General features: G+C 43.1%; 1 protein-coding gene across 3 annotated transcripts in view; it reads left to right on the plus strand.

Moving 5' to 3' along the window:
- ESRRB (estrogen related receptor beta) overlaps nucleotides 1–25,000 on the plus strand; it is a 143,498-nt gene that overhangs the window by 31,274 nt on the left and 87,224 nt on the right. The window contains exon 2 of one of the 3 annotated variants that reach the window (XM_082283814.1): nucleotides 8,670–8,865. The exons of the other annotated variants lie outside the window; for them this stretch is intronic. The gene's annotated coding sequence lies outside the window, so the exon portion shown is untranslated. The remainder of the gene's footprint in view (nucleotides 1–8,669; nucleotides 8,866–25,000) is intronic. 3 annotated transcript variants of the gene reach the window in all.

Raw genomic sequence — 25,000 nt, forward strand, 5'->3', positions numbered from 1 at the left:
AAAAGTGATTTAATCTTCAGTGTGAGGAAAATCACCTGACTGAGCAGGACACAGAGGACAAATGGGACAGGGGGCCTTAGCTTGCCTGGCCAGGAGGGATGGGAAAACAGAAGTGAGGCAAAGGATCAGAATCGCTAATTGTTATTTATTATTAATTTTCTAATTTTTCCCTCGCTTGGATTCCACGACTGCTGGAAATCAGGGCTCCTCTGGCTGTCTGGGTGTATCTGTGACATTGACGCTGTCTTTGAGATGGGGAGCACCCTCTGGTGGTTTAAGGATAATCTGACATTTCCTGGGATTGGCACCCATCAGCCCTAAAAGACGCCAATTAAGGGGAACAGGAGGCAATGCTGGAGTACTGACACTGTTGGGAAGGGTATTTGGGCACAAATATTCACTCCGACTTGCTAATCCAGGGATCTGATTCTTGGGAACCTTTTTGGCCCCGTGAAAAGCATTTAAGGTGTGTTCGTTCTCCCTGACCTGCTGTGGTGTAAAAGCTCACATGTCCTTCTTGCTTTCTCCCAGCGAGAGGGCAAGTAAAGCTCAATTTACTTCATTAGGTCCCAGTGGACACAAAATCCTGCCCCGTCTCTCTCCCTAGCGACTGCGGTTTCCTGCCTCGGCTCTTGCTCCTGTCTCCCAAAAGCACTAGTCTTGCACTCAGAGCTTTCCCTGGTCCATCTCTGGCTGGATTTGCTTTGCCTAGGGTGCTAAGGCCAGTACAGTACAGTCCCTTGCAGAGAGCAGAGGAATTCAGCTCAGGTTTCCCTTCGCCTTCCATAAGTGGATTAACAGGCTGAAGGGATCGTCTCTGCCTGCCTGCCTCAATCTTCATTAGCTAACATGTTTCGCCAGCCGCAGTCACATCCTGGTCCGGAGAGCTGTTCGACAGGAGTGGATTCTGGCCCCAGCCTCTCACAAAGGTTGTTGCATCTTCTGAGAGGTTTTTCTTCATAGCAGGGCTCTGTGGGCTGCCCTGGATGGCAGGGACGTAGGGCAGGAGTGCTGCAAGATGCAGGGCTCACTTTACAAGGACTAATCTGCATCCTCTGCTGGCTGCAACATCTGCACCCCCGTGTAATGCATGTGCTGGACAAGCAGCAGCAAACATTCTGAAGAAGCACCCACATGTGTTTTATTTTTCTTTTCCTCTCGTGTTTCCCAGGCAAGGGAGGATCCTGAATATATTGGGATGTGTCTGAAACTTTTGTTACCTGGCTGTCACTTCTGGATGCCCTTTCTTGCATGCTTCTAGACAGTCAATTTGCATGCAGTATTTCCTAACGGGCTGTGTGCAAGTAAGAGACCTTACCTCCTCAGCCACTTCTCCTTGTTGCTTTGTAGTAGTCATTAATGGGTGTAGCACCCTTGCACAGGCAGTTATTTATTCCACTAGTGCTGTTGTTTCCTCAGTTCAGAAAAGACTATTTCTACACAAGTAAGATGTACACTTTAAATTGCATCGATTTTGTAACAATCCTTTTAAACTACTGAAAATCCAAATTGTGGATGCTCTCCTGCCAGTTTGAGGATGCTTCATTTTTGCTCATTAGTTGTCTAAACAGATTAAGTTTCAATAGTAATGAGAGCCTCTTGCACCTGCTTAAGTTAATCTATTTCAAATTGGCCCTTGAATTATACTGTGGTAACATTCTCATGCAAAGAAAGCCTGCAAGGAGAGGAGGTGAACACTGGGCACCACTAATACCATCACGGGCTGCCTGCACCCAGCAGCAGGGAGGCAAATGTTCTTATTTTGGTTTTGTAACCTGACCATTGTGGCAGGGGAAGTTGGTGTGCCACACTCTGAATGCAAGGTCAAGTGGCCAGGAACAAAATCAAAATGGATTTTTTTTTTTTCTTTTAGCAAGTTGGAAGGGAAATAAAAAAGGCAAATGAGCATGAAGGGGCAAAGGATACTACATACTCTGCAGGATTTTAGAACCTAAAGTTGTATTTAGCAAAGTAAGAGATAAATTGAATTCCCCAAACAATGTATGTTAAGGCACACAAATGAATAACCCCAGCACTTATGGACTAGCAGTGTATTTGGTTTGGCCCTGTAAAGCCACAAGTCAATGGTCAAAGCAGAACAGCTCCCCGAAGATCCCTGGCTTGCTGGTTCTAGCTCCCTGGGGGATGCTGCCATCTCTGGAGCAGTCCCCTCTCAGGGCTGTGTAGCTGTCAGTGCTTAATGATGCACTTCCCAGAGTGGGAGACAAAGGTTACACAACTCTAAAAACGTAATCTGTCTCTGAATGGGCAGCAAAAGAATTTTCCTTTGAGAGGCCAAATAAGACCCATTTTATTGAATGGAAAATGGATCCCTTTTTTACTGCCCTTTGTTTGGAGGAATACAAACTGGGAGAACAAATTTGGTTTTATATATTTACAAGTAGCAGAAATCCCTTTATGTGTGGGGAGGAGCAGACTGGGGAGGAGGCAGGCTGAGTTAGGACTTGCTAAAACACCCTCATGGTTAGATTTTGTGCCTTTTTGATATTGAGGTTGTCTTGGATCACCGATCTTGATGAAGATGATACTCTCTTGTTCTTCAGTCCTTTCCTATTCAAAGGTTTCTCAAAGCATTTTATGCTTAATGAGTTATTTTGCTACCACAACTGCCTTTGCAGCAGCTTTAATGGTACAAAACAATGTACTGATTTGAGAGCAGAGTTAAGGAAGAACATTATTGCTGTGGAGTAATGTAAGATATACTAGCAGAGGCGGAGCAGAAATAAACTGGGATAGTTGGATGAGATGTGTCTAAAGCAGTAGTTTGCCATCTGCTCCTGCCCTTTTCATCTCAATCTCTGACATTTGATCGGTAATGAATTGCAGACAGACATGAACTGATACGGTGCAGGCTACACCACTCACATAATCTGTTCAGTCCCCATCAGTGACCCTCTTGTAACACTACTCTTCTGCAACATCTTCTAGTGAAAAATTCTGGTAGAGGTTGATAGTTTCCATGCCCTTGTACCCCTCTCTTGTCCTCTGACCAAAGCCAGAACAAGAAGATAGTTGCCAGATCTGGCTGACTGGGCAGATCTGCTTGTCTGTCTCTACAGATTTTTTTAGTTACTTACGAAGGGTCAACTCTGAATACTGAAGGGTGTTCTTTTAGTGAACAACTGAGAGAAGACTATCAACTGTGATTTTAGGGAATAACTCCTCCTCATCCTTCATTTTTAGGAAACAGTAAGAAATCGCATTGAGAAAGACAGTACTGTATCTTGCAAAAGGATTCTTGATAACATATCAATAATTCTGTATTTCTATGCTGACCTTTTCAATTCACATATTTCTTCATGTTTACTCTGCTAGTCTTTCCTTCCCCTTAAGTGTAAAATATTTAGGTGAGCTGTGGATACAGACTAGATTGACGTGCTTTCTGTGCAGTTAGGATCTGGTTGCATGTAACTTCAGGGTTGCTTTCTCAGATGTGGATTGAATTGAGGATGTCTAGTGGGAGTTTCAGGTCTTGGTTTTCTCATTGGAGGTCCTTCCATCAGGCAGGTCTGTTAAATGCTTGCTGGGTCCCTAGAGACACTTGATCTGTGTTTAAAGGGAAGCAGCTGAACCACGAGAAGCTAGAAATGGCTGTGTACTCAAGCACTATTGCTCTAAAGGGATCTTGCTGAAAGCTGTGCAAAGCTTGCATGGCAGTCTGGGTGCCTGGGGCTCTCCATGTGCTTCATCCCAGCAGAGATCTGTGTGATGCTCTTGCTTGCCTTTCTTGCTTTGAGAAAGATAAGTTGATGGCTCCAGGATGCTTTGAGCATGAACTGTGTTCAACTCTCCTGAGGCCCAGACCAGGAAAATCTCTGGAGGATTCCAAGCAGCACCTGCCTCCTGCTCCCCACTCCTCTTAAAGCTACCCCAGTGGAGACATCCGCTCAGGGAGAGCAGGAAGTCCATAAATAAATAATTCCCTCTGTCTCTCCTGATCAGCCCAAGCAGCTGTGATTGCTCCTGAATGCCTAGGTTGCTTTCTTCTTAATGGCTTTTAAACCAATTTTGCCCTCATCTGATGACCCAGCTTCTCATACTAGTTTTAGAGGAACAATTTCTTCTTTTAGAGAGAGGGGTTTGGGGGATATTTATGTAGTGTCAAGAGTTTTGGCTGGGTGAAATAGTACAGTAGTGCCAGTGAAGCCACAGTTCTCCGGTTCTCCCAGGCTACCCCACATCTTATTTTGACAAATCTCTGCAGGACACCTCTGTGAGTATTGCAGATAGCACTGACCCTTGCTTGAGAGCACTGGATACATGTGATGCTCATGGACATCCTACAAACACTTAATAACTCTTACACTACTCTAAGACACTACATTTTTGGGATGTATTTTGCTGTTGGGAGAGCTAATCACTGAGACATCTGAGTGCTTACCCTTTGCTCCACAGCGTGTAGGTAAAACTCTGGGTACATAAGTTAGGAGTGTAGGCTCTCACTTTTCAGTTCAGCTGACTTACAGCATTTCACTAATGGGCATTTGACAGCTTGATAAATATTTAGACCTTATATTGTTTCTTTTGTACTTTGTATATATGAACTGTAGTAGATTAAAGAAAAAGTGCTCCTTAAATAGCAAGTGGATAGTCAAATCTAAATGTTCTTGGTTTGTATCTGTGTCGGTTTGGACAAATTTGGAGGAAATTATCGTCTGATAGAAGGCAGGTTACAACCATCCCTCTCCCACCAGGTTCGGGAAAAAGACATTTTCCTCAGAGGAAAGTGAAAGAGATAAAAACTATTTATTTAACAAACACACAGGAAAAGGATAATAATGCTAAATAATAAAACCTCTCGCCATGGAGAGAAACCTGGGAAGATTTCAGAGTCCTTCTGTAGATGTGATCTCTCTCCTCCTCCTCGGAGCTGGGTCATGGGCCCACCTCCGGGGCCTCGGTGGAAATTTCTCTCGATGTGTTCTGATGTTGAAACAGTCCAAAAGACAAGAACAGAAAAACTGAAGTCCTAGGAAAACAAAGTTCAACTCTCCATCTCCCTCCGGAGAAAAGGAGCCGAAAGCTGTCTGAAAAGCAAGAAGGGTGCTTCCTCTGCTCCTGCTGCTGCAGCAGGAGCAGAACGCAGAGGAGTGTGTGTCTGTGTCCTTGAACAAGCTTTGAAAAGTTCACTTGGTGTTTTTTTCTCTCCCCCCTCTTGGGCTCACTTTAAAGGCGCAGAAAGGCACAAAATTAATTTCTGGGCATAGAGCAGCAACAGGGGATACACATCATAGAGTCACCCCAAGACAGTATCCTAATGCAACCCTTGGAGATATTTATTGCTCCTCTGATGGGTGTCATCTAGGTTTGTCTATAGAGAAGTATCAGCACTACCTCTACCAGCAGAACCTACCAGCCTGGCAGTAGGACATGCAAGGCATGTTCTGAACATCCTTACAGTGCTGGTCAGGTATCCCGTGGGATATGTACTAGCAGAGCCTTGTGTTGTGTTGCAGGCTGATGACTCATCCCTACAGTACCTTTGGAAGAAGCACTAGTCTGTCTGGGTGGAATGCAGCTGCCCTGCCTATGGTTACAATGCCAAATGGGCTGATTCAGCCCAGATGGTTGATGGGTAATGACTTATGTTTTTTGTTGGTGTTAACCATCCCCCTTGACCAGTCACTTTAATGAGTATCCTCATGAAATGAGCCTAGAAACAAAGCAGCATCTCAAGGCGGTACTGTTGTCTGGTACCTTCTACCTCATTAGCAAGGCAGGGCCCTCTGGGTGCTACATCATTGGTCGTTAGAAGGACCTCTGTATCTGAAGCAGTGACAGTCTTTCTTTCCCAATTTCCTTCTGTCCTGTTTCTGTCTCACTTCTTGGTACTCTGGAAAAGCAATGGGTTTAACAAGGAGAATTGCTGTCCCCAGACTGTAGGGCTCCCAGGACAAACCTGGTAGCAACAACTTCTGGAAGTTATGCCACAAAAGCCTACCCTTAACTGGGTTGCTGACTGCAGTAGTTATGAAATACTGCCAAATGTTGAGATGTTGAGGGGCAAGGTCTAAAAGATGAGTTGAGTACTACTGAGTTCAGCTGACTGGAAATGTTTAGTAGAAGATGGCTATGTTCAACAGAGGTACAGAGAGGGGAGGCACTGGTAGTCTTTCATCACCACTAAAATAAAGGTGTTCAAGAGATTAGCAAAAAAAACAATACTGGATTTTCTTTTGTAAGCTATGTGGAGACCAAGGGGACCTGTTGCTAGGAGGCTGCAGCACCAAAGTCACCCTCCAACTGCGTGGGACTGAGATTTGAGTTTGCCTTAACAATGATACTGAAAAGTAATCCTTTCTACTGCTGCCATGGGAACGGTGAAGCTGGCAACACATGACTTTGAAGGATGAAGGCATTTTTGCTGAAATACAGTGACACATGTTCAAGTCTATCAGGAGAAGACTTTACTGCTGCCCACAACTTCCTCTGTGCTGGGATCTCTGAGAAATTTTAAGACTTGTAACTCATTCAATAAGACCTTTTCAAAGACATCCAGGGGCTTGTACTTCCACGTCGGGGTCCCTTCCCCCTGCCATGTGGTCCTGGGAGGGGGGCCCTGGGGGAGGCACGGGGTTTCCCTGCCCCTGCTCAGCCTTGTTCCCATTGGTTGTTTTGTGTTCCCCTGCACGGGCAGGGACCCTCGGGTCCCGTGATTGAGGAGTTCCTCGGCAGAGCTCCGTCCATGCGGCTGGAGAAATAAACATCTCTGAAACAGCTATCAAGAATCGGTGCATATATATTTCTTTTCCATGGCCCTCCTTGTTTGATACATCATGTTACAGTATCTGCACATAATGGTGATAATGCGGGCAGGATGATCCCCGATCCCTAAGCGACTGATGTGTGAGTAAAGAAACTTTGGATTCCTCTTGTTGTTTTTGTTTTGCTATTCTCTATCTAAACTATGGAGGAACTATGGAAAGACTCTTGGCTCTCAGAGCCGCATATGGACATTTATCTTAAACTTGAAAAGATTCTTGAACAACGATTTGTAAATTTTAGCTTAATTCAAGCTCAAAAGGAACTGAAACACTTCCTGGCATGGTTGTTTAAGAACTTTTTCTGTGTTTCTTGGGATTTAATTCTTACCAAAGACTTTTGGAACACCGTTTGGACACAGTTAATTTCTGAGTCAAAGTATATGTTGATAGAAGAATATTTTTGTGAATATTATTTAATTACTGAGACTGTTGAGCAATGTCAGCTGTGTCCTGGCGAAGGGAAGCCTGGCGCAGGGACTGTGCGATCCAGGCCACGTGGACCGAGCCCTCTCCGAGCAGCAGCGAGGCAGTTCCCGTGCGCAGTGGGAGCAGTGAGACCCGGCGGTGCTCGCCCAGCCCCGCGCAGGGCATGGTGGAGCGAGCCCTGCGAACACCCGACCAAGAGGGGCGGCATGCAGGCAGCAGCTGGCAGCGGTGATGGTGGAGCAGAGCTGCGCCCAGCCGAAACGCGCTGGAGCAGGGCGCGGGGGTGTCATCACTCGGGGGCCCGGCCGAGATGTGGGTGCAGTGCCTGGAAGCGGCGACACACAGAGAACTGAGTGGCCCGGCCTGGCCTGCGCAGCCCCGAATGCAGCCCCGGGAAGAGCGCGCAGGCACGAGCAGCCCTGATGGCCCTGGCAGCACCAGCAGTCCTGGCAATTCCAACATGGGAGCGACTGAAAGCAAAAGAGAAAGCAAAAATGGAGCGAGACAGAAAACATCAGCCACTCAGAAAAAGGGAAAGATCACCATAGCTAAGGTTTTAGGAATAGTAAAATGGTATAATGTTAAACAAAATTATGGTTTTATAATGAGACCAGCAAGACATATTCATTCATAGAACTGCTATTAAAAAGAATAACCCTGAAAAATGCATCCCAAGCTTGGGAGATGGAGAAGTGGTGGAATTCAAAATTGTACAAGGTAGAAAAGGGTTATGAGCATCAGAGGTCACTGGGCCTGATGGTGTTTCTGTAAAAGGCAGTATATATGCTAAAAATCGTAGTCATGTTAGACAGTATCTCCATTATAAGCCCCCCCTACAGTCTCCCTTTCCTAATATCACCTTTCCCTTTTATCCTATATCCTATTACCCAGAGTGTATTCCCAATCCATTTTTTCATCCATGGTTTCCCTCACAAAACCATACCTTTGCCAATTGTTTCCCCAAAAATCCCTTTCCAATGCCAAGTGGGGGATGAAAAGGGGGAGGGAAGAAATTAAACCCTCTCCTGCCTCAGTTTCCCCACAAAGCATGCTCAGAGAGTCCTGTCTCCCTTCTGTCAGCCTTAAGATGTTCCAGAGAATCTGTTTGGACATTTAAAGACTCAGGAGGGTGGCTTATTTTGTTTTAAAACTGTTCTTGTTATGTTTATCCAGTTGTTTTCATTCTCCTTTTATTAAAATAAAACAGGTGAGGTGTTGGGGTCCCTCCCCTGCCGTGCAGCCCTGGCAGAGGGGCCCTGAGGGCACAGGCACGGGGTTTCCCTGTCCCTGCTCAGCCTCGTTCCCATGGGTTGGTTTGTGTTCCCTGCGCGGGCAGAAGGACCCTCGGGTCCCGTGACTGGAACAGTTCCTGGGCAGAGCCCCGGCCATGCGGCTGGAGAAATAAACATCTCTGAAACATCTACCAAGAATTGGTCCATATATATTTCTTTTCCACAGCCCTCCTTGTTTGATACATCGTGTTACAGTATCTGCACTGTAACACATGAGAGAGATCGCTGTCTTTTGGAATACATAGAGCTGCACAACAGAATTAGAACTGAGCTGGTGAAATTTCTCCTTTCCTTTGCATGGAAGAGCTTTTTTTCTGGTAACCAGCATCTGTCTCTTCATGACTGGCTGCAGTCTTGACACTGTAAGTTCATATATTGTGTTGCTAAAGCAAACATGTTTATATAGTCTTGAGTTGCCCTGCCTGTGATATTTTGTGGTATAAGCAAGGATTATTTTTCTTGTTATTTTTTCTCTTTATTTTTCGTAAATGTGCAGCAAAAACTTCATCATTCATGATGTGTAGGCACAGTGTTTGAATGTTAATGACTTGTAGGACAGTGATTTCCTAATGCGTTTTACTTGAAGGTATCTGAATGTGATGCAGACATGTATCTCACGATGGTACTCAAAAGTTAAAAGTATGTTAAGAAGCTTGGGATGGGATTTGTTGGCAAAGTTGTCTAATTAAATAATCTGTCACAGCAATTTTCTCTTGTCCAACAAGTGAAATAAATGTTATTCAAGTAATACATAAACTCAAGAGGGAGCTGTGAAAAAAATCTGCATTGTTCTTCAAACACTCAAGTTAGTACAGAATAAATCTTAAAAAAGGTCATGTACTTAACTGAGCTGTTTGGAGATTCAGAGCAGAGGAGAGTTGAGGTTGTTGTGCTGCTGATACAGCATATCAGAGTGAAGCTGACCCGTCATACGTAGTTCTAGCCAAAACCTGTAGTCCATTACTATTAGGAACTGGAGTATTCTGAGGCTGGAGAACGTGACCAGAAGAGCAGTCCTGATCATCTGATATCTCTGCTTTTTCCAGACAGAAACTATATCAAGTTTGCTAATGTCACTTGGGACCTTCAGGTTCATCTCACTGTTAAATACTTTTGTATAGATCCACTGTTGGTGAGCTCCTCTGTATTTGGCCTGGCTGACCTGGTGAAGTCAATAGTCTTCTATCAACTGTGCCCAGATGAGGACCGATGGAGGTTCCTGCAGGGAAAGGAAGGTCTTTAATCCTTGCTTTCTTCATCCCTTACACCCTGGGAAGAAAAGTCCTTTCACTGCTTTTCTTCTTTTTAACTGCCTACCTCATTTTCTAAAAGAACTCTGTTGCCTACCCAGAGAACCCAGAGAAGAGGAACCTTCACACTTACCCAGTTTTTTTGTCATATCATAATATTCAAACTGCAGCCACCTTATTGCTGTTGCTGGGAAATAATAATATCTTGTATGTGTTTCCATCACAGACTTGGAAACCTTCACCCTCACGGGCTAACCCTCAGCAAGCATACTTCCTTAACAGTAGTAACTCTGAAGCGTTTTGGTTCTTTAAGTCCCACTCCATTTCTGGGTTGAGACACTTGACATTATCAATGCACACACCAAAAGTGTTTTCATTTTTGACATGCAGCATAAGAGTAAGCAACTGTTATTTCTCCTGACAAGAAGATATTTCTTTCGACCAGTTCAGTGAGTAAGCTTATACTGTGAAAATTAGGGTCCTAGGGTGATTAGAATGGATGGGCTTGGAGTGCATGGGCTTGGAGAGGGAACCAGCTAATCATCTCCCCAAATCAGAGGAATGAACAAGCACCCCCTGTTCTACTGACCATCCTCCTTGGCCTTTTGCAATACAGGACTTGAAGTTGGTGTATTTGAAGCTAGTGTTATTTTAGGACAGCTAAAGTTGAAAAGATGCTGTTTGACTTTATGTCCCATCTGACAGGATGAACTGCCATACTAGGAAGGCCATGCTTGTGATGGAGGATTTCCAACAGCTAAGCAGAGGTAAAGATTCTTTGATGCCTTGTGTTCTCTCCTTCCTCCCAGTAGCTGAGCAAATAGCCCAGTTGCTGCCCTCTGGATACCTAGGATCATGGATGGGGAAGGATTAATTTCTGCTTTGCTGCAACTGAAAGAGTATAGGAAATAGCAGTTACTGTGCTAGAAATTGTGTAGCTGTGAGTGTGAATAAAGATCACTTTCCAGTCAAGGTCCTGGCCATGTTCTCCTTCACCAGAGTAGCCCAGCTGAGGGTTAGTGTATTACATCACAGAAAAAAAATCACTATCAGATCCAAATCTAGAGCTGGATCACAGCTCTTCATTGAAGTCTTCTAAGCCTACAAGATCAACCTACCTCTCTAAGTACCTATCTTTTCTGAGGATGGTTTCTGTCCACTTAGCTAAACAAGAGTTAGGCAAAGACTGACTAAGGGGTAGGTTGCCAAAACATGAAAGAAAGATACACTGCTATATTTCTGGGCAAGTAGGATAGAAGTTCTTATCAAATACCTCAGCTAACTGATGAGGCAAGAAAGAGCAGAAGACATAATCCCAGCTATATAATTTCCTCCCCTGCATCTCTATATGTTTCTTATTACAAGTTCTTCCATAATCTGGAACAAAATGTCTCTCTTCTGATTGCCTTTATTCTTTCCCAATTGGTAAAATACTCTGGCTCTTACTCTGATGCCCTAATTTTACAAAAGTTAGATTTCCTTTGTCTTTGTGCATGTGTGTCTCTGCAGTGAACTTTCATTTATGATGTAAGCAGGAACATGGTCTGCTCTAGAACTGAGTCCTGCTATTAACACTGCAAAGACAAAAATGAGTATAAAACCACACAAAACAGCATTGGCCCTACACAAAAAAACCACAAAACAAAAGAAAAGGTTATTAAAAGAAAGCCTTGACTTTTCATCAGCAATGTAGAGACTATGTTTGTCCTACCTCAAGGCTCCTAACGTCATTGTATCCAAGCACAGAACTTAAGGAAAGGTCACAGTTTTGGGACAGAGAATCCTCATTTAAAGCATGACAGTAAGGGTTAAGACACTTGTATTCAGACTCTTGTGCTACAGATCTGCTCAGACTGATCTGGGGCAAGCCACATAACCTCTTTATGGTAGGATTTGACAGTCTATAAGTTGTGAATTATAACACATTCTAATGACTAGGTAATGTTTGAAGTATATCTAAGGATGTTCAGATGGGTGTTCATTGTTTGAAAAATCCCAATGTGAAAACTATTCTCTGTTTAAATAGATGTTGAGCTTCATCATTATACCTTTAGATGGAAGCTTATTGTTTGCAAGGCCAATATGATTTTTTGGGAAAAAAAAATCTATTGGAGTTTGGTAGAAAAGAAGACATTGCTTTTGGTGGGGAGAACAAACTGTTGTGTTTGGGTGTAGTAAGAGAAAACAGAATAGAGCCCAAAATAAAGAAGACTGGTCTGTAAAAAGCCTACCAGGCATCAGGGACCTGTGTTCAGAGTACCTCAGTTTCTCTCTAGGGCTACTAGCCCTGCAAAGCAGAGGGATCACGGCATGCAACACAGTGACTTGTGTGAAGTCAGGCAGTTCTATTGCCCTCAAAGGTGTGAAAGGCTTGTCTTCGGAATTCAACCCAATGACCCCTCTGTAACTTAAATGAGACAGAGGCTGGGAAAGATTTCTTGTCATCAAACTCCTCTTTTCCCAGCAGACAAGATTAAAAATTGTGTACACAAAACTGCTCTGCCCAGTTTAGGTCTCCTAATTATTATCTTTTTTGCCCTGTACAGACAGCATTTCACTCACTTGTGAAAATACAATAATAGAGCCTTCACAAAAGGGAAAAAATCCATCCCAAACTCTGAAAGTAACTAGATTTCTTCCTCTTCTGCATTTTCCTTAGTCAAAAAAAAAAAAAAAAAAAAAAAAAAAGGAAGCTTATCAACAAGTAAAATCAAGTTTGTTTGGCATGATTTCCAGGTTGCTCCTATATTAGACCAAATGAAATTTCTGTCAATCAATCAGTCAACTTGCTGGAAAGTTGATCTTTATTCCATGATAAAAGTTTTTTTAAAAAGTAAAAAAATAGTTTATCAAAACCAGATTGGTCATTAAAGGCTGGGGAAAAGTCTTCAAATAAAGTCTCTATCCATTATATCTTGGAAGAGCCAGGAAAATTAGAGACATATCTCATAATTCTTTTCCATTCTTTTCCATTCTTTTCCATTCTTTTCCATTCTTTTCCATTCTTTTCCATTCTTTTCCATTCTTTTCCATTCTTTTCCATTCTTTTCCATTCTTTTCCATTCTTTTCCATTCTTTTCCATTCTTTTCCATTCTTTTCCATTCTTTTCTCTTTTCTCTTTTCTCTTTTCTCTTTTCTCTTTTCTCTTTTCTCTTTTCTCTTTTCTCTTTTCTCTTTTCTCTTTTCTCTTTTCTCTTTTCTCTTTTCTCTTTTCTCTTTTCTCTTTTCTCTTTTCTCTTTTCCCTTCTCCCTTCTCCCTTCTCCCTTCTCCCTTCTCCCTTCTCTCATTTCTTTTCTTTCCATATTGCATGTCTCAAAGAACTGATACTGCCTATCAGTCCATCAGCCTATAATGCTCTGATTGTGATCTGTCCAAGGCTAACATTGATGGAACATTGTTGCTCTGCATTGGGACAACGTGTGAGGAGAACAGGTGACCTCAAAAGCCAGCGGCTGCCTTATGAAAGTCATCCCAAAGGGTAGCACTTACCAGAGCACCTGTGGGTAAGCTCTGTTCAGAGGCCACAGACTGAGTTGGCCAGGATGGTTTCCTGCCCCTCTTGCAGTGAGAGAGCAGCAATTCCAGGGGAGGATTTGGTCAGGGCAGCAAACAAAGGCTGTGCTCACAAACCAAGCCTAGTGCTTCTGTTGCATGTGGAGTTCTGCCTTGGGTTTACCCTAACAGAGTTCTTTTGCTTCCAGATCTACCAGCTTAAGTCCTTTCTAACTTCATCCTGGAATTATTTTAAAAACCACTTGTATCTGAAGGATAGCCATGTTGAGATCAGTGTTTCCTTCTTTATTCTTTGAGGGAAGAGAAATTGGCTAAAGCTGTAAGAAGAACTCAGCTGTATGTTTGCAAAGGATGAAGCCTTCTGAGGTTCCATAATCAGCTTGCAGGACTCTTGTTCTCTTTCTTAGGGAATTCAGGTTGGCAGATCAAACCCAGCCAGCAGACTGTTCCTTTCTATCCTTCTCAGAAAGGAAGGGTCAGACCTCTGCACAGCTTACTCTCAAGGCAGTGGAAGCTCAATTTGTCCATTTGCACTGGGTCAGAAGAGATTAATATTACATTTCTGCACCACTCTGCAAATGCCCACTTCACCCAGGTAGTCCTCTGTCAGCAACAGCCCATTTCCAGAGTACAAACCCACTATTGTACTGTTTATATCAGTTAATTCAGCCCTGTGGACCTTGTGCCAGGCAATCTCATGGCTCCCTGCTTGCCTCACCTCTGCCTGGATAAAAGTTAAAGAGCAAAACTAAAACATCAGCTATTGGGAGAGCAGAACCCGCCTGCCAAGCCATTCCCACTCTGGTCTCCCATTCACTGAGAGCCTACACCAGAGCTAATCTTTGCCCAGTCAGGATACAGCCAGGGTGCACCTTTCTGAAGAAAATTGCTTTCTGTCAAAATCAGCTCACTGCAAACACCCTGACTGTTCTTGAACTGTAGTCTGCCCAGACTCTGACCCTGTGTGCTTCCTCCTGCCTCTCTTGCTACTGTGCAACAGGAATCTTCTTTATGGGGCAACTAAGTCACCAGTCAGTCCTCTCTGGCTTCAGATTTCTGTTGGAAACCCAACGGTGCTGGTTTTGTCCTTGCCTCTACCTGGTCAGGTGTCCTCCGATGTGGTTAGTGAGATTCCTTACAATCTTGGGCCCTCCTAATGCTAATACCTTGCTAAAGCTTTTCTCTTGTCTCTTCAACATTTAAAGCATCTTAGAGTTTCTGCTCTGATGATATATCACTTAAGTGTACAAAGGTATATGTATATGTGTTTCACTTGTATTAATTCTGCATCATGGAAAAATGTATAATATGAATTGTGCCACCTGCAACATTCAGGTAATCAGATTCTGCTGTACTCTTAAAACTGGATACGTCTTCTCTCTGTCTCCATTTTTAAAACTAACCTGTTTTCTGTCCTGTCTTCATGTATACCTTTTACCATAAAAGATCTCTGTCTTGACATTCTTTAAATATAGGTGATCAGAATCAGAGAACTTGTTCTCACACGGCCTGGGGAGACATTGGGGCACACCATTAGTTTATATGCATTTGTTAGGATCTCTGGTAGAGAAGGTAGTTACACTGGCTTTGAATTTGGGCATTCCTCTTTTCTGAATATTCTCAAGTTTCTACAAATACTGATTGTATGAAAAGTTGTAGCCTAATTTATCCTGTGTTTATTGCTTATAGCTGAGCCACATTGAATTTTCTTTTATGCTGTATTACCCCCATCATCCAAAAAGCTCTAGTCTGCCCTTTGCTTCTCCTGGTGTTGTACATCTTTGCCTCAAATTACATTCTGGATTTTATATTTAGAAATACCCTCCTAATTTCTACTTTTTAAAATTTTATTTGCCTGGCATAAGAGAACAAAGCTTTTATCCAGGTATAGTTGTATGTATTTTTGTTTTAGAAAGACCTCTGGTTTTCGTCTACCTGTAAAGGATATTTTTATATATTTGAGCAGCAGACATCTAAACATGAACTAGAAGCATAGGAGAGACACAAGTGAGGTTTGTGAGTGCAGTTTGAGAGGCAGAGAGTAGGTAGCAAGGGGCAAACAGACCCTTTAGTGCAGTTCTGTGTGAGTCAGGCGTTCAGTGCAAGACTGTGTGGTAGGCATGTGCCCGAGAGGTTCGTGTGCTTTTATGGAGAGGGACCTTCAGATAGGTGTTGGTGTTTGGCTGTAAATATGCAGTGCAATTGTGTGAGCGTGAAAACGTGTGCAGGAACTGTGAAAGCACACGGACTCTAGCAGCAGTCGGTACATATGCAGAGCTTTGAAAATGTGTCCTTCGCGAAATTAGTTGTGTGCAGCAGTTTTGATGTTTGTGAAGATTTCTGAGGGTCTGTAGCTATGTTTTTTGTGCCTGGGAATATGTGCTGTTATCCTGAATGTCTGATCTCACTGACTTATTGCAGTGTGGTTTCATAAACTGCACTGAAGTGATATCTAAATTACACTGCTCTGAAACGGGATTCGGGCGCTCTTCTGCACACGTTTGTGGGAATGGATATAGGTACGGGAAAACAGATTTCCGAGTGCCGCGATTAGGCTGTGCCGCGCTGAGACGCGGGTCTGTGCATGTGCACGAAGTGCGTGTTTGTGGAGTCGTGTGTTTGCATGTAACAGTGCCTGCGACACGCATGTTCCAGTGGCACGCTGGTGCCCTGTGCTGAGCATGTGGGCTGCCGCGCCCGCCGGCACGCCCGTGTAAATAGTCCACGGGACACCCTTTACCTCAAGTTTTTGCACAACCCTGAACTCCGCAGCCGCTGTCCCCGACTGACAGACCGGTGGGGAAGAGGGAAGGGGCGCGTGCGCTGCCGCTGCGACCGCTCCCGCGGCGGGACCGAGCCGGAGCTGCGCTCCCGTGTCACCCGTGTCACCCGCGCCGCCGGGCCAGGGGCAGCCCGGCTGCCGGCCCGCACTGAGCCCCGCGGCGCCCCGACTCCTCCGGCCCCGGACCGGGACGCCCCTTCCCGTCCCGTCCCGGCGCAGCGCAGCCGTGCCGGGCCGGAGCTGCGCGGTGCCGCCGGCCGCGCTGCGGTGCCGGGTCCCTCGGCCCCCCCCGGCCGTGCCTCCCCCAGCCGCCCTCCAAGCCCAGCCCCTGCGAGGGAGCCAATAGCCGCCCTGCCGTCTCCATCCGTCTCCCGGCGTTAAAGCTACAGCGGGGCTCGGGGCGGCGAAATCCCCCGTGGCCGTGTCCTGCGCGCCGCCCGCCTCCTGCCGCCGTCAGTGTGTCCGCACGCGGGTGCGGAGCGGAGCGGCGCTGCCTCCCGTCGCCCGCCCGCCGCCCCTGCCCCGCCGCCGGGCTCGGGCCGGCTCCTCTTCCCGGCGCTCCCCGCCCTCCCAGCCCGCTGCAGTTTAGTTGTTACCTTGTGTTTTTTCTTTCTTTCCTTCTTCTTTTATTTTTTCCTTTTTTTTTTTTCTTCTTCTAACCGGGAATGCTCAAACTGGACTGATGGACATTTCCGAGCTGTGCATCTCCGACCCGCTCGGCTACCACAACCAGTGAGTGTGCCGTGCCGGGACCGGGCGGGCCGGGGGCGGGCTGGGACCGGCGTTGCGTCCCGCTGCGGGTGGGATGGGGCAGCGACCCCGCAGTCCCGCTGCCTCCGTGCCGCAGAGCCGCCGCCGCCCGCCCCCGCGGGGCACCGCGTGTGCCGGGTGTCTCGGAGCGGCCGGCCGCGGGCAGGGCAGGGCAGGGTGCACCTCCGCGCCGGCAGGTGCGGCGGAGTCCGCGGAACAGCACTTGGCGGGGAGGGTAGGCGTATTGGTGTGTTTCTTTCTTGCCGTGTAACTTCTCCCTCTAATGCTTCATCTCCTAGGAACAGGCAGCTAACAGTGAGTGCTGACAGTCCTTTCTGCGCAGTTTTACTTTCCGTCTGTGCTAGGATTTTTATTAGATGAATTACAAGGTGCCTATAAAGAGATGTGCATATAAAATTATATGAAGCAGATCCACTAGAGCACTATCTTTTATTTCAAAAGTCTGCTTTTCATCTGAAATGCACTATGGAAATTCAAGTTCCCACAGACTACTGTTTTGGATAGCCTGCCCAGGGAAAAGAGTGGAGTGAGTCGGAGGGCTGGCAAACAGACATCCCAAGCTGGGACTGGTGGCTCATACCTTAGCACCTGCTACTGCTCTTTGTATTCCGAAGTGGGCTGTGCCTGGTAATGCTGTGTTTAAAATCACTTTAGTGCGTTAAGGTTGGTTTGATCCTGTTGGGAAGTTAGGAAACAAGGCAAAACCTTTTCAGCATTTACATCCAGCTGACTGGAACAATTAATTTTAAATGCATTTCTCTAATAAATCTCACCCTGAGCAGACTCCCCTTTTGTGTGTTTGCATGTTAATCTGTGTGTCACCTATGCAGGTTTTGTGGTGTCATCAGAGGTAGGAATAAAGTAATTTTGCCTATTTCATTGCTTTTGTCTTAAGAACACATTGTATTTAGTAGAATTAAAATAATTAAAATCAAACAAATCATCCACAAATACCTCTATTTCCTCATTTCAGCTTTTATTTGTCTTTCTGTATCTTGTTTTCTGATAGTCCATCCGTCTTTACACTCATTTCTCTTTCCTTTAATCCCCAGCTTCCAGCAGTTTCATTAAAATGAGACTTAGTATTGTTAATAGAAATTAATAATCTAACCCATGTGATTTTCTTTTCCCCACTGGTGCTGCACTTGTGGCTGCTCCATTTTGAATTAAAAATAAACAAACAGTTTCTTAAGGGAAATATATTCTGTATGCTGCTGGGAGTCTTAATATTAAGGCAAAAATAGAAGATGCATCTACCTTCATAAAAAAAAGAAAAGAACGAAATGCCACAATGAAAAGCTAGATCTTCATGTCTCTTAACTTTTTCCTTTTTTTTTTTTTTTACTTTTGGCATTGAGAAAAGGAACTCAAACAACATGAAAATAGTAAGAAGTAATCTGCATGTTGTGTTGCCATTCACCATTTTTACTTTTTCATGGGCTCTAAGTCAGCTCTCAAAAATGTCAAGTGCACCTTACCCATATGCACAACTCCTTGGCTGCTGAGTAGACAGATGAAGGTGGCCCTGGGGGAAGTGCCACTGAGCCCCTATGGCTTTACAGCAGACAGAGAGTGCTGCTTTTTGAGATGAGAAACTGTTGGAGAGCTCTTTGTTTAAAGAGGTGCTTGGTTCTGTGTGCCAACTGACCTTCTCTTTAACATTGTCGAGGTTTGGTAAAATAGAGAAATATAATTTAAAATATTTAAACCTCAATTTTTTCAATTTTTTAAATTTAACGGAGTGCAGAAAAGTCTAAAAAAAGTTGCTGAGAGAAGTAAGATGTGAGCAGCTTTAAAAATACAATATATATAAAGGTATATGTGCAGTGTGTCAGGTACTGATTTGATTTACATTCTGGTTTTATTAAGACTAGATTTCACATTACATTCCTGTAGCTGAGGATGAGTTGGCACAGTGTATATCTGTTTAACCATCTTTTTCTCCCACCATAACACAATTACATTGTGAACATACAATGTAAATACAGGTGTCGTATTTGTGCCTGTGTCCCTAACTAGCTGTGTAAGCATATTATTCTTACTGCACTGATTTACTGTTTTGACTGCTAGCTATTGAAATGATTTTAAGTTATCTTCTTTCTTTTTTTTTTTTAATGCCACTTTTAATTCTGTGGATGGCATTTTTTAAGCATTAAACCTTAAATTTGGAACAAATTTAAAAATATTGCAAACTGCTCCTTCTTGTTGAGTTGCTTGTTAAGTTATAGGAAAAATATGAGGAAGACTAAAATATTGGAAGAGAAGTGGATGTGGTCACTCAATATATGATCCATACAGTTCCCTGGAAACTGTATTTTACCTCATAATTATTGAAACAGAGAGAGAATGAACAAGGCAAAGGAGAGGAGAGGTGACTCCTTTCACCTTGAAGTTTGATGAGATCTTAATTTTTTTAACAGTCAGACCCAAAAAGAATCTGAACAAAAACTAAGCAAAGGAATTCCTTGCCCCTAATTTGTTCTTCAGGTTTTGTGTTTATTTTCCTCAAGCAGTGAAAGTTCCCTTTCCATTGCCTGTGTGTACTGATCCAAGCAATTACACCAGGAACCTGTGGAAGTTCTGATTAGCAGGTTGTGTGGTTTTTCTCAGTGCAGAATCTTTCAGGGAGGGTAAGAAAATGCTTCTTCCTAATTTTGACCTCCTGTGCATGTATTCTAAGGCCATGTATGCATTTATTTTCTTACACAGAAATCCGCTCTTTAGCAACCGCTTACTACATTTTGGTACTGACCTCTGGGAGAATTGTTCCTGGGGTAGGCGATGCAGCTCCAAGGAAGAAGCTTTTGTATGAATTGGAATTTGTTTAAAGCATTTTGGAATTGGGAAATTAACAAAGGCAATGATTTGTACCTGCAGTTTGTCTCTCAGGTGAGGGCATATGGTGAGAATACATTAGTTAAACTGTACTGACAGCGTCTGTCCGCGGTACGGCAGGAAGGAATGCGTGTGCAGACACCACAGATGTACACTCTGCCATATAAAATATGTCATTGTAGTCACACACAAGCACATGCGTGCATCTGTAAATATTTGTTTGTGCATATGTATGTGCATATGTATGGTCATATGGAGCATTGGTGTTGTATCTCTCTCATACGCAAACCTAAGGCTGTTTCAGAGGAGAGTAGAATACAGCATTTTTACTTTTCCGTATTAACTTCCAAATATCAGAGAATTTGTTTTCTGCCTCATTATAGGCAGAAAACTGCCATTTCTGCCACTAGAAATGTTGATAGCACTACAAAATTGCCATTTCTGTTTCTAATTAATGTTCTACATGACAGACAGAAACTGACCAAGGATCCATTATGAAGGTAAAATAAAAATCATTGGCAAATGAGAGCATCCTGCCAGATGATATGTCTCTTACACTGTTTCCTCTGATGTACAAGAAAGGCATGTGAGTCACTGATGTAAAAAAAATAAAAAATATTTTATGAACAGAAGGAAAAAGTTGAAAGGAATAAATTACATATTTGATAGAGAGATGGAAAGGTATAGTGTTGGAATTTTAAGGCAATGAAGGAGCAAATTCCAGATCTTGCGGCAGAGAATTAACAAAGTTGCTGTCACTGACTCTAATGCGCAGACTGAAGTAATGTGACTTGATTTCAGAGGTTACTGGAAATCTCAATATTCTGTGAATGGGAGGAAATCTGAGTCAGAGAATCTGAATGCAACTGTCTGCTCTGAATATATCTCAGAGGCTGAGATTGGGAGGAGTTGTTAATTGGAGAGAATAGGATGGAGTTGTTTGATTTGTTGACAGAATAAATTGAAAAACCTCTATAAGGAATTGGTGTAGTTACTGGGTTTCTGACAAGGTTCCCATCATAAAATGGGGTCTCACTACACTAAGCTTAGTGAGCGTGGAGCTGATGAGGAAATCGGTACCTTTAAAGTATTTGTATTAACTTTTCCCTCCTCTTCTAATTCCACTTTTAAAAGTAAACATGATCTAATCATTATCAATTATTGAGAAATATGGAAAGATCAATATATTTAAAAAATAGGATTTTTTCATTGTATTGATTTGAAGTAATCAATAAATATTGCATTTAGCCTGAGAGAGGAAAGACTTTGGAGAGATTGCATCAGAGAAAGTTGCTGTGATAGAGATTTCACATCCCGTTTTCTTCCTCTCCAAGAGAATGTTGCTCTACTCTCTGTGCCCTTTCCGCTGTTATTTCCCAGCCCTGTTTCTGTACTGTCACTACAGCTCTGAATTTCATGTTGTTTGAAAATACCTGTATTTTTCAAATTATTTAGGTTCAGTAAGAAGTTTTGTGCACTGTGTCAGTGGGTGTCTTTACAAAATTTTCCAGGGCTTGAAGAATACAAATTCTCATAGGGAACAGAAACAGGGAGAAGGTAAAAGGTTTAAACGTGAGTGTAGATGAAATTTACGGGTTCTGTCAGGAGCAAGGTAGAACTTCTCCAAAGTGTGTAAAATGTCTAAGAGAGATTTAATTAAGGAAAGAAATAGTAAAAGAAGCAAAAAGTAGTGACAAATCTTGAATATAAAAGCCAAAATCCTTTCCCCAACTTCTTATTCTAACTTGTGCTCCTTGGTTTAGGAGTTGGGGGTCACAGTGCTGCACATTCCCAATTCCAGTGCAGACTGCATACAGCAGGAAAGTCTTCCCAGTCAGACCTGTTCTTTATTCTGTGGAGCTCCTGGCAGTAGCATTACAGCCAGGGAGCACAACAGAATTTTTAGTCTGTGCCGTGTGAGCAAGTAAATACAGCATCTGCCCAGAACCCAGCAGTGAGATTCTTAGGTAATGCTGCTCTAGAAACTGGGGGAAAAAAGGGGGAAAGATCAGAGTTTCCATGACAAACTATGAATCAGAATGGTTGGTTGTTTAGTGAAGGGACTTAATAAGGAAGATATTAGCAGTACATGGTTATGGTGACCTTGCCAAAAAATAAAGGAAACACTTGATTTCTTTCTGTCTTTGCTGCATTTGAGTTTTAGCTGCATTTGAATTTTGAATGTAGTCATTTCTATGTAGCTTGCATGTATAAAGTGCCTTGTGCCTGTCATTGAGAACAGAACACAATTTGGTACTCTTTTTAGTAACAGCCATTGACCTGGCAAGTTTTACTTCTTAGGAATTAAATTGTAAAAACTTACTCTTTGCATTTGTTTCCATCCTTTTTATGCTGCCTCTCTCTAAAGCTTTGCCCTGTCTCTTCAGAGAAATAGAAATGCCCACAAAAAAATGATGCTTGCAGCTGGAGCACAGTGCCCTTTGATTCTTCCAGTGCTTGAGAGTCTGGCTGCTGGCAGTGACTGTCCGTGAGGAGAAACGTGTCTGCTCAAGGTGGAACGCACTGTATAATAATATATTTGTCATGTTTGTAATTGCAAATGTAATTAGCAAACAAGCTCTGGGGGATTGAGGACTTGAAACTTTCACTGCACATCATTTGACCCTATCTTGACTGGACCGGAGCTTATATGTCACTGTTAACCCTCGCTGTTCTTGCAGAGAAGTGCTCCTTTTAATGTGACTGCTGCTAAGTTTCCTGTCTTATTCCTCCTCCCCCCCCCCCCCCCTTTTTTTTTTGGCTATGAGCAGTATCGTACCCGTATTTGCTTATACCTTCTTTTATTTGGATAGCAAGTGCTTATGTTCCTCCTGTGACACATGCACTAATATTTCCCCTCCTAGCACTTCTGACACAGCCTGGAAAGCATTCTGCAATGCCCTTTGTGAAGAGCGCTGTGTACCAGTAAGTGCTTTTGCATACTGAGCTGTTCAGTGCATTCCTATCACCACAGGCAACGTTACTACTCAGTGCCCCTTGCACTTCACAGAGACAACTTGCAAAAAGCAGGTGGCAAGCTGTTATCACACAACCTGCGATGGCTCTCTGTCCCTGCTGAGACGGAATTTTCTTGCACTCCCTTTCTGAATGGGGGAGGAATAAATATCTAACAAATCCTATTCATTTTATGGAATCCTGGCAAATCTCAGTCTAGTCAACCTTAGGATGACTTCTTTGTCCTACAAAAGATATTCCTGATCCATATGGATTTGGTGAACAACACAGAATCAGTTCAAAAGGTCACAAACTTATGTGTGCATAGGAAGCAGAAAGGGGCTACTTCACTTTTTCATATTAATAGTCTCTTTTTTCTTTTTTGTTTTCAAGATAAGACTGAAATTGCAATAAAATTTGTGATAGGACTGTTTCTGTTTTGGACAGAGGTCTATTCTTGCATTTTTGTGTATGTGAAAGGAAATCAGTTAAATATAGGGCCAGGTGGCCTTTTCTATACAATTTTTTGTCGTGACGGTAAGGACATCTCTCAAATATTGCATCCTGTTGAAGGCTTGGAAGGAAAAGGAAACCTATTCTAGTTTCTTCTTGGTAGGATAAGAGCGTTTGATGAGAACCCCTTCTTTCTGTCCAAATTTTCCTTTTCCGTTCCTGCATTGTGTTTGATTTACCATGTATTTTAATAAAGATTATGTATTTTTCTTAAATTAGCATAGCCTATAATGTGGGTGATGGTAGTGGGACCTCCACCTTAGAGTATCCTGCATAACAGGAGAAAATTTCTTACAGCACCTTTTGTTTTGAATTGATTATCTGTATCTTACTGCAGATCTTTTTACATGAAGATTTCTTCTTGCTGTATGTCTGCCGGACTGAACGGGGGTTTGTACGTACAGCTTATTAAGAAGCGTTATTTTCTAGGGTTTTTTCCCCTTTTTCTCATGTCACTTTAAAGTTCCCTTTTGTAATAATGGCCCTCAGTCTCCGGTGATGGAGCCGTCACTGTGAACAATGCTGGTGAGTGTATTGTCTCGCTGTCCTTTCACTCAAGACAAAGGTCAAAAGAACAGCTTTAAAAAAAATGTTCAATTCTCCTGTTATGACTTTGCATATGAAGATGATAATTTTAAGGATGTATAAGCACTTGGGTGAAAATAAAACAGAAATAGGATTTTCTGTCAGTGTCCGCAAGTACTTTTTATAATGTACTGACATGAATGATTACAAACCAAATTTCTCACTGAGATTTACATCATTTTCCGTATTAAAAAATTAAAGAGCTGAAGGACACTAAAGAATTATTCTTCAACAGATTTTGTTTTTCCAGAGTCTTCTGTATTGTTTTTGTTCAGTTAAACTGACAAGTTTCTATTTCTCAAACATATTTGTTTCATGATTTAAGAAATTACACTTATCTAGGTGAGTTTTTCACAGACGTGGCAACATAGCGGTGGAGAACATAGGATGTTACTGATTTGGGGGATTTGGTTTAAAATTTATTTGTAGTGCACACAACCAGAATTAACCTATACACATTTTCAGTGTATACGTTTTCTACATGCTTTGCTTATAATTTTAAAAACAATTTATGTTTACACATTGATTTTAAGGACTTGCTGTCATTTTATTTTTCTTTGTTTCTGGACCATGTATGGCATGTGATTGCCATCTAGTTTTAACAGTTCAGAAAGTGCTGTAGAGGAAGAGTGATTTAATTCTTTAGAACACATAAATTCAGTCCTGCTTCAGTTCCTTTTCAGACATATATGATGTTGCTTCTGCTTTTATCCTTAAGAGTTTAATTCAGTTTCCTAATAGTTTTTGTATTTCTGTTGATAAGGGGTTTTTTGGGGTTTTTTTGGTCATTTTTGTAGGCTAAGGGGGTAATGGTACCGGGAGACACTGAAAAAATTCTAAAATCATTGGTGCCTATTGCCTGACACTCTACAGTAGGTAATTTTTGTTATCAGATTAGTCAGTAGTGCAAAGGTACCTGGCTGGATCAGGGCTCTCCGTACACCTGTGTCAAACAGCGGCTTCGAGCAGTGATGTGCAGCCTGACCAGGGACTGCGGTAGGGAGGAGGCCACAGCTGTCTGGTACAATCCAGACTCACCTTCACAGCCAAGGGAATCCCAACACGGGAACTTGCATCGTGGTGCTTGGGCATTGTGGAGGATGATGACTTTACCTGCCGTGGGTTCTCTTTGCCTTAATAGGTTGTAGCAAATATGACTTCATGAAGATGATGTTTAAGTGTATCACGCATTCATAGGTATTATTTTACATAGATGATGCCAGATGCATCTCCTTTGGAATAATTGGTACAAGTTGTGTAGGGGCACCAAGCACACTGTGGAGGACTAGGA

This window comes from Coloeus monedula (assembly GCF_965178545.1).
Source record: "Coloeus monedula genome assembly, chromosome: 6".
Lineage (NCBI taxonomy): Eukaryota > Metazoa > Chordata > Aves > Passeriformes > Corvidae > Coloeus > Coloeus monedula.